A 10520-nucleotide genomic window follows, 5' to 3' on the forward strand; every position below is an offset into this window, starting at 1 on the left:
GCACTGGATTTTATGGCAGCTTTTTCACCCCTGTGGCTTTGCCTGGCAGATTAGCCTGCCTCGCTGAGAGCGCAGCATCATTTCCCACAGCCCAGCTGCTCTGGGGTTTGGGGCAGCTGTATAACCCAGTTGTCTCAAGCAATGGCCGGTGCTTTAATTGGGGCTGGATGTGAGGATGGGGAGGCTGGAAGGGATTGCATGCAGCTGTATGGTTGCCTGCCCATCATTTAGCTGGGAGCGTGTACCATGACATGAAAGAGGGTAAAAAACCACATTTTGGCCAATGCCTGTTGGGGGAGGCAGCGGGTCTGCCACCCGCCTGATTGAAGAAGAGTTTCGCCTTGATAAGATTCCAGTGTACCCTTGAAAAGAGGAACGGTTGATGAGTAAACAAGATAAGAGGAACGATGAGCAAAGCAGCAGGGTGGAAGAGCTGCAGACTCGCACCTATTAAGGAGCAGCTAAGAAGAGTAAAGATTAACGTATAGCAATGTTAAAAGACAACTATGTAACCCATCAAATGAGCACACAGGTCAAGCAGGTATAAAAGAAGGGCTTGGAGAAGACAAACAGAGTTAGACATTTTGCCTGCATCATTCGCTTGTCGTGTCTGTCTCTACCGCGACAAATGCCAATCAGTTTGTCCCTGGGAGCCGCACGTGCCAAACCTTGGCTGCTGCCAGGCTTCTCAGCAGGCTTGTCCATGCAGGGACTCTCTGAAAAACTGATCTGAATTAAGGAAAAGCCTGAATTTACAGTGGGTTTGCTAAACTGCATTAAACCCCAATGTGAATTATGCTCAATGGAATTAAGAGTACATTAATTTTAAGAGTGCTCCCATGCGTGTTTGAAGAACACGTTAATCATCATGGATATCTCTGCAGACAAACCGGGGGGGGGCAGCTGGGACGCTGGGGGGATGCAGGTGCCCGCTGCTCCTTACAAAATGTGGGAGTCCTCTGGGCAAAAAGGATGTGGTTTTCCCACCTCGAAAAGCTGTAAGAAAAGAAGAAAGCACGGTAGCTCTGAACAGTGGACCGTGCCCAGGGTTTAGGTGTGGACTAATGAGCTCTCTCGCCAAAGATCCCGGGAGCCGAGCACCCTCAGACTGTTTCCCACGCTGCAGAAAGCAGCACAGCTCCATCACAGTCTCTGAAGAAGAGCAACACAGAGGATTTGCCATGAGAATTCCCTTCCCTTGTCCTAATCCATGTCACTTTAAGTACAGCAGAGACCCAAATCTGACAGCTGTTTTGGTTTACCCCAGCACAGAAATCTCCATGTGAAATACTCGGGGCTTTTAAGCCCTGTATCTGCCCCAAAGTGAAAGCAGCATTAACCCCCTGAGTGCACAAAACAGCCTTACTGACATAAATGCACTTACGTGGAGAGGAAGAACAAGCTGTGTTACTGGAAATGGCCTTACACCTTCCAACTAAATCCACGTTTGCCCTTGTGCTGATACAACTCATAAGCAGTTAATATGCAGTCCCATAAGAACCAGGAATAACAAAGCCCTGTTTCCTTAAGATCTGCATTCCATGCTTGATTGGGAGTTCTGATCAAATCTTTTCCTGCCGTTCAAATGGGTTTTTCTAAATTCTGTCCCCCAGTGTGGAGTCTTTGATGTCTGATAAGGTAGGAGCCCACACTACGTCCTGCCGTTCAGACAAGAAATGATGTTTGGGAGCATTTATAGGCTTTCTCTCCTCTACCTGACCACTGTTTTCACAGTATGTATAAAAACCTAATTGTATGTGAGACTGCTTTCCTTCCCCATCAAATCTACTGGAAACTGCCAATGGGTTCAAAAATTATTAAGGTCAAAATAAACATGCAGAAACTCACAAACATTCATTACATGATCATATGAGCTTAATTTCCTCAGGCAAGCAGGCTAAAAATATCCCACTTGCCAGAAGAGGCAATTATACCCGTATAAAAACTCTGTAGGGTCGTGCTGGTTTCCTCCACTCTCTCCAGTTTGAAGCGGTGTCTTGACACATCCAGCGTGCCTCTGCCCACCCCAGCACCCCACACACCTCCCGCAGCCAACAAGCATCTTCCACCTAGAAAGAGGAAAACGCTGAATTATTAACTCCCATCTGCATACAGCACAATCCTACCGCACCGTGCCAGGAACGGGCGAGGATGCGCCGAGCCCCTGAGGTGGCCTGGGGAGATGGCCTCATCTCCTCACCCCCCCGCCTCCCCCCGGAACAAAGCACTTCTGTCAGGCTGGTTTTTGAAAGCAAAGTGCTCTAGCGATGATAGACAGTTCCAGATCGTCGGCTGCAAAGCCACGTCCCAGGGAGCTGGCACTTCTCACCAGGCCACTGAGAGGCTTTCCGAGAGACTGGCACAAAGCAAATGCAGCACCAGCTCATGGGCAGCTGGAGCTTGGTCGCTCCCTTCACCCCCAGCCCTCTTCCCTGTGCTCACACCTCAGCGGGGTAGGGGGTCTTTGGTCAAATGAAAAGTTGCACCAAAGCACTACTAAATTCAACTGGCCTTTCTTTTCAGGGACAGAAAGGTCATGCAATAATTAGACCTAGGCTCATATAACTGTACTTAAAAATATGTATGATGATTGTGGAGGAAAACCAACAAGCATGGGCTAAGTGCCTCCCTTTCCAAAAAGTCATATAGAAGAAAGGAATTATAATTAGTCCTAAAGTTACTTTTAACCAAAATAGGATACCGCACTTACAAATTTGGAGTGCTCAGGCTTTCCTCTCCCTTTTGCCATGCAATTGCGGGGGGAGAACAGGAGCTAACAAGAAGCTGACACCTTCATTTCACATACCTCATTTCCAGACAGAATATTTACCTTTGAAGCCTTTGAGGGACACCTCCTGGTTAAATGGGGTTACTTCTTCCACTGGAGGGCTTTGTGGTCCAGCTGAAGGATCTCTTGGGACACAGCCCCTCTTACCAAGCACAACTGATCCTTTTCTGGGTCCTAAAGTGGTCAGTTCTCCATCAGGGGCCAAATCAAACTTGCAGTTTGGAGCACTGCAACATAGGTAATCAGTCTGGCTGTTTAATGCCGTTTCCTCTTAGGTAGTCCAACAAAGACTCATTGACCCTTTCTGATGAACCACTTCCCCTTAACATCTGTCTCTTGGGCACCAACATTTAAACACATCAATTGCTTCATCGGTTGCCTGTTAAACACATCAGTTAAATACATCAGTTGGCTGGAAGAAACAGGTTAGGGAGTCTTTTCTTTTAGCAGGGCACATTCACAATTCAAATAAAGCATATGATAAAAATAAAATAAAATCTGCAGCATAGCTATGGGCGAGATTAAAATTGGACAGGTTGGTTACAACCTGTCATAGTCACAAGCTAATGAAATTCCATTGACAGGGCACGAAGGGCCCAGACCTCTCTGGGACGAATTTTGAGGCCTTTCATCTGAACTCTAAACTTTGATCATCTGATGGTGAGTTTCTGCTGAGCTCCTGTCAGCTGAAGACGGGCTCATTTCCATCTGCCAGCATGGCACCGGCCGGGAGAGTCGAGCTGTTGACAAGGGAACGGGTGGGCAAAGGTGAGTGCGACAGATGCGGTGGGTCGGTGCCGGGCACGGCGCATCCGTGTTAGTGATGCTCTTCGGAGTTCAGTTTTAGCCACCCTTTGCATTTTACTGAGCTGTGCAAGTTCAGTGCCTGGGGGGATAACCTGTCCCATGGCTCTGAAACCCCACCCTGTCCGAAAAGCTTTCTTAAGCCTCACAGGGAACTCTATAAGGAAGATAAAGGTCAAACTCTGATCTTTTTCTAGATTCTAGAATCTAGATTTCTAGATTCTTTTTCTAGATGCTTAAATCATGTTATTTCTGATTTTTTTCCCCTAAGAATGAAGGGTAGAAGGGGTCTTTTGCTTGGCAAGGGATATTTTACAAGCCAGCTTGTCAGATAGCTGGATCAGTTTCTGTAATCACGTGGTTTAATTCAAACAAGAATCCTTGTGTATGTGGGTGCAGTGGGGGCAGTATGTTAAGTTTTGAAAAAGCTGAAAGTTGGGTCCATCTCAAGGAACCCTAAGACCAGCCAAGCCCTGTACACTTCAGTCCTCTTTAGTCAAGATCTTTTCACCCCAAAATGAATTTAATCCCATTCATCCTATTATCACCACATCTCACGGTAGTGACCCCAACAAGCAGGGAAGCACTCGGAGGCCGAGAGACCTCCTGACAATCACTAGTGACACTACAGCATCAGTCCTTCAGGTTATGATCATATTCAAACCCACTGTCCATACAGGACAGTTCCCTTAGTGCCCCTCCCAACATCCCTTACTTTCTCCTTTAAATGTTTGGGAGCAATAATTTATGTGCAGAATGAAAGAACTAATTAGTGTGTCTCTTGCTTTCTGAGAGGAAACAAAAGCCACAGCAAATGGCATTCCAGCAAAAACGGGGTCAGCTCGGATTAAATTCTCTTCCCATTTATCTTTGGTCTTTAGCATTAAATTTACCATAAATATTAGAAACAAATTTTAATTTTCCACAGCATTGGGCAATACGTTTTCCTTAAAGCCTAGAAGAACGTTCATTAGCATCTCTCCCTCCAGTTCAGTATGGCTGTCTCCTCATTTGCACATAAATGTGAAGTTTGCTGCCTGGGCAAGCTGGACTGAATGACATCAAAATTCCTGTACTGATACACACCACACACATACACAAATGAAACTCCCACCCACACTCACATACCTGTCCTCCACTCTTCTTGTTTTGAAATAGTGCCCAAAAGCACTTGCAAGAAAATGCTGCTGGGAACACCAGAGCATGAGGAGGGACCTCTAGAAACAGAAGCGCATGCATCAGCTGAACTTCCAGTCTAATTAAAGGAGACTTCCTACTTAAAGTTAGGCCTTAAAGTTGGGCCACGCCTTAACAGGTAATAGCATGAAAAGATTTTTCCAAAGGGCAATTCATTCCACCTGAGCAGACGCTGTGATCTTGAAGGGCAGCCCAGCAGTGAGTGATCTAGTGTCTGCAAGGAGTCATCAGTGTTCGATAACCTGCGGAGTTCCAACCTGCCCAAAGGTCACTCTGAGTAAGTCACTTAGACCTAAAATCGGCACAGAATGCCCTTAAGTCTTATTCCAGTGAATGTCAAAGCTGTTCATCTTACCCAGCTTCAGATAATGTTAAGGTAGATGACAGTCCTACCTTGATAGCCAGTGGGCACACATCATATATCCAGCACAGGACTCATGTGGGCTGTTCTAGGTAACCACAGCTGGCTGAGATGGGCCACGCCTTGGCAGTGCTGCTTCTTCTCCAAGTACAAAAGGACTCTGACCACCATCTCCTATGGAGACAGCTGTACGGTGGACTTGTGATGAAGTGAGATTAATTTCATGCCCATCCCACTACAAGCTATTTTTGATAAATAAATATTGCCCTCTGTATCACTGTACCTTGCAGTGGGGATCTGGGCCGTGGTGAAGCATTCCCCATCTGTCCAAGGAAGATAATAGCACTTACCTATCCCCAGGCTGGCTACGAGGATGAATACATCAGGGAGAGCGAGATGCTCCCACACCCTGGTAACCAGGTGCTACCTCAGCACACCCCGGGGAGAAGAGCCTACAAAGCACAGGTGGCATTTCAGCCACAGATCCCGGCCCAGTGGCCAGAGGCAAACTGCATAAAATGAAACCTGCCTGCTAGGTTCATGTAACCCTCCATTTCTGAGTCAGTTTTTAGACATTTTTTTCCTGTAATACCACTATAGGTAGCAGCACCCCGCTGTAGTGACAGGATAGCAGCTGTGACACCAAGGGTGATTTTCCCAAAAGGCTGAAACAGCTGTAGCTGTTCCAGCCAACGCTGACATTTAACAATGTATTGACCCTCTCAACAGCACCCAAATGTTTCTTTTCCTGACTTCAGCAGTACTGGAGCAAACAGGAAAATGACAGCAGATTCTTACCTGGAGCTACCAGGGTCCCAGGTTTTTCCAGTGGATTGAAATAAACTCCACCAGCAGTGACCTGCCTGTGCAGGGTAAAACACGATGTCAGCATCTCTTAGCCTAATTTCATTCCCAAGCCTCCTGAACATGAGTAAATAGGAAAAGAGATCTCTATATTGGGTGCCAAATGCAATTCTTCCCTTGTAGAAGTGAGACTGGAAGACAGAAAAGTGATGAGAGGGCTAGATGGTGCTGCAGATTGGGAAAGAGAGGAGCCTGGGAGGAGACAGCAGAGAGATGAGACAAGCAGCCCCATGCAGAGCTGGTGGATAGAGAGGGGGTGCGGTTTTTCTTTACTAGCTCACTCTTAAATATTGATCTGGAAGCTTTCTTGGATCTGTATCAGTGAGCTCTGAATTACGTTCCCATCTCTGACAGCCTGTGTTCTTTTCCTGGTGGAAAATCAAAGGGCTTGTACCTACAAATGCCCATTTTCCCCTTGGCCAGCTAGCTGGCAAGTGCGAGCACCGCTGCATGCCGGCTGTGCACAGATGTCCGTGGGCTTTGCCATCTGCAGGCCATGGGATGATGCTTTCCCCTCGCGTGGAACAGCAGTTGGAGCAGGTGGAGGACAGGCAGAAGCACTTCTGATACCCTTAAATGAAGTTTTTAAAAATTTCCTTCAACCACTGTCCTTTGATCTTTCTGTGGCTTGTGGTTCAGTCCAAGGAATGTTGTTTAACTTTCTTGATGTGCCATTTCTGCAGGCCTACTTGAACTTAAGGAATTGGGGTTTTCTTATGACTTCAAAGCCAGGTTTAATGGCTGTCAAGAGCAGCACAGCTGTGGCACTCCAGGTACAAGACATCCTGTCTCAGAGATTGTCAGGGAATAATAAAAGCAGACATGGTGGAGACATGTTGCAAGTCACCTCCGCTGTAAATAAATGCGCTGCTGCTCTCAGCGTTGACTTCTCTTCATTGTATTCAGAATGATTCTCTGAATTGAAATGCTCTCATATCTGAAGGGAGGGGATGGGGAGGAAAAAAAAGGTTCCCTGAAGATAAAAAGTGTAATAGTCTATTTTATTTTCCACTTTCCACATCAATAATGAACAGTTACCCTCTAGGGACAGCCAGCAACATGCTCAACTCTACCTCTTACTCAGCAGCAGCACAAAGTATCCCTCGATGTCGAAACTGTGATGCAAAGCGCCAGGCAGGTCAGAGCTGGGGCAAGGAGGGGAAGCAGGGGCAAGGCAGAACCTGCTTCCAGCCTGAGGCGTCTCAGTTCCCAGCTGAGAGGTGTTACCACTGAGCTCATGCCTTGGAGTCATGTCTACAAAAGCAAATGGAGGCAGAGTGGCTCTGATAAGATACCCTCCCCTCTCAAAAAAAAAAACCAAAACAAAAAAAAAAAAACCCACCAAAAAAAAAAACCACCTTAAACCCCCCCCCAAAAACTAGAAAAGAAAATGTCATAAAAATCCAGGCATAAGCTGTCAAACAGTGGACCATTTCTTTTTAAGCCCCAAATAAAGAATCTATAAATAAGGCCTCCTGCTGCTTGCTGATACTAGAGTTGACCAGGGGCTCAAATACCTCAAGGAAATGGGCTTTGTTCACTTGATTTCTTCCTGTGGCTACTCCTTTTTTCCCTCCCTTTTACGCCAGCTTCTCCCCAGCTCTCAGTCTGCAGTGACATTATACCCTTCAGAAAAAAATTACCTCCCTCCATCTGGACAAGCACTGACTCAGCTATTGCTCAAGTTTCTCCTAAACAACTGTTTAGGAGATAATATCTTCAAATTGGCTTCTAGACTGGGAGCATGAAGTGTCAGGGAGCAGGACAAAGATGTGACAGGCTGTGCCGAGGTCACGCAGGGGCTTTGTTACCTCTAAGGTGAAGATCAATTCACAGGGCCACTAAGTCCACCCTGACAGCAGATGACCCCTCTAGCCATCTCCAAGCCTTATTTCCTCTTGTCGCATCATAATTATGATCGAGTTGATCATCTTCAAAATGATTTCTGCCAGAAAGGGCGATACTCACCTGATCAGTGTTGGCGTCCAGACCAGGGAACAACAGCACCATGCTCTTGGACTCAGCAAGGCACGTCCCACTGTTTTTTGCAAGAATCTAACTTTGGGATTCACAGTCTTCCCCACAGCCTGCCCTGTGGTCTCCTTTTTGTCCCCCAATTGATACTTTTCAGCTCTATGGGTCTCAGAAGCACAGTGACACACTATTAGTAGCCTTGTGCCACTGCTAAATGCCAGTAAATTGGCCAGCAAAAGCAGGGAATCATTCTGGGCAGCTTAATCTTTGACTGCTTAAATTAAGATCTTTTACAAGGGCTTTATTTTCAGGGAAAGAGCGATCAGCTTGTCCTGAAAATGAGATTCTTTTAGAGTGTTTCATCTGCATTACCCACTTTTGACAAGTTTGGTATGATGGAAGTCCTGTTTGAGTATGTACTTAGAGGGTTTGGTGTAAATTCTGGGCAGGCTTCTCAGGGAATGGATCTTCAAGTTACCCCACAGTCAGTTACTGACAGTGACCCACCTTCTGTAAGAAAATAAAAGCTGAATTTGTTTTTACATTCCCATCCCTTTGCTTTTCTGTGCAATTAAGTGCTGCTTTTTAAATGGCTGCATCTAGTGCCTCGGTGTAAAATATATCATTCTAAAGCAGAAAGGATGGTTTTGCACATATTCCTCAGAGTCACCAACTAGCCAAGAACCTGCCACACCAGTTGAGCCAATATGGCACTTGCTTGGGACTTGTTAACCATAAAAGCACTCGCGTCCTATTTTATCAAGGTAAGAGGGAAAGTTGATCCCTTCATGTTCATAAGGAAGTAACAAAAACAATAATAACAACTATCTTGGTGATTAAAACTAATGGACGCCCCACAAACAGCCTATCAGGAAATGCCAGCCAGGTGGGAAATGCAAGTAACAAGCATCTTTACATATTCCAATTTGTTCTTCCATTTTCCTCTGTTTAATAAGGCAGAGAAAGTGCTTTGTGTGTGGAATGGAAAAGAGAAATCAGGCAGCAGCGATGCATTTCTCAGCGTGCACCACTAACAGGTCTGTGATGGATGGAGCTCCTCCCGTGTCCCAGCAGGCACGACAGTAACTGCCACCAATTACAAGTAAAACCCAAGTAATTAATAGTGGGGGTACCACGGTCTTTCACTGTCATGCAGTTGGCTTCCGTTTAAATAATGAGCATCTTAATTTCTTGCTTGACTTGGGCTGGGCTTGACTGTACTTAAGATAATTCTAGCGCAGAGCTGAAGGACCTCCTTGGGCAGAGCTTACCCACAGGGACACTGATTCCTCAGGCGGAACGCTGGGGACCACTCCTAAGTGGTCACTGTTGCCACAGCCAGGACCCTCACTGCATCACGGATCCATCAATTAATTGTGTCCTTCTCTTTCTTTCTTTCTCTTTCTTTCTTTCTTTCTTTCTTTCTTTCTTTCTTTCTTTCTTTCTTTTTGTTCTCCTGATTTAAATAAAAGCTGCAGCAACAAGTTCAAAGTGTTGGTATTATGTATTATACCTAGGTGGGGGGTAGAGTTTCTTTAATTGCGGTATAAAAAACACACAGCAGACTTGACACAAATCCCTGGCACTCCAAAAGCTGCATCAAGAGCACTGTCCTCCAAAAGCCCGCTCCAGGGGAGGACACGCTGCAAGAAAACAGGAGGTAGCTCTGGAGGCGGAGGGAGAAGGGGAGGCAGGAACGAGCCAAGCGCTCTGCCCTGCCAGTCCCGTCGTGCTGCTGAGAGATCCCCACGCCGCAGCCCACGGTGGGGCTTGCCCAGCGTGTTTCTGCACTGCGGGGAGCCCGGCCAGGGTGCTGAGTGTCCAGCCCTGAGCCCCGCGCAGCGTGATGGGGCAGAAAGAGCCGTCCCTGGTGCAGAGATGGGAAAGCTGCAATAGAGCAGCCTGCAGTGAGGAGAACTGCAGGAGAGCAGAGAAAGCAGGAGCGTAGCACTGCCCTGCTCCAGCACCGAATCCCGCTGCCCCGGCTGTGTCAAGAACTAGAAGTCTGTCGCTTCAGCCCAAGGGAGCATCATCAGCTGACCTCAGTGAGAGCATTTATACACTTGGATGGCCAGCCGCACTTTATGGCAGCTCTTTGTGCAAGAGATGTCATCGTGCATTTACTGCTCTGTGAGACTAGACTGGAGTTATCAGCGGGTGAGGAAACCCTGCCACGCGCAGGAGCACCCTGCGTACGTCTGCAGGACAGAAAGGAACAGAACAGGAGAAAAGACAGAGCTGGCAGAGACAGGCGTGACTTTGGCGATAAGGGCGGATTCCACAAAGCCATTCTCCAGCGAGACAAGACGATCTGGGCCAGATCCTTAACGGGTGTAATCCCCGTGAGTACTGCTGCATTCACACCCCCACCGCTGCTATCTGTGGGGAAGCAAAAATAAGTCATTCAGTAGTCACCGTGCAGGACTGAACACGATTCTTAATGCAGCAGACAGAGATATCTACAACCTCTGATTTTCCACATGATTTTCTGAATTTGGCCCTTGTTTCTTGCTATGGGCTGTACAACAGCTG

This window comes from Athene noctua, unplaced genomic scaffold (assembly GCF_965140245.1).
Source record: "Athene noctua unplaced genomic scaffold, bAthNoc1.hap1.1 HAP1_HAP1_scaffold_31, whole genome shotgun sequence".
Lineage (NCBI taxonomy): Eukaryota > Metazoa > Chordata > Aves > Strigiformes > Strigidae > Athene > Athene noctua.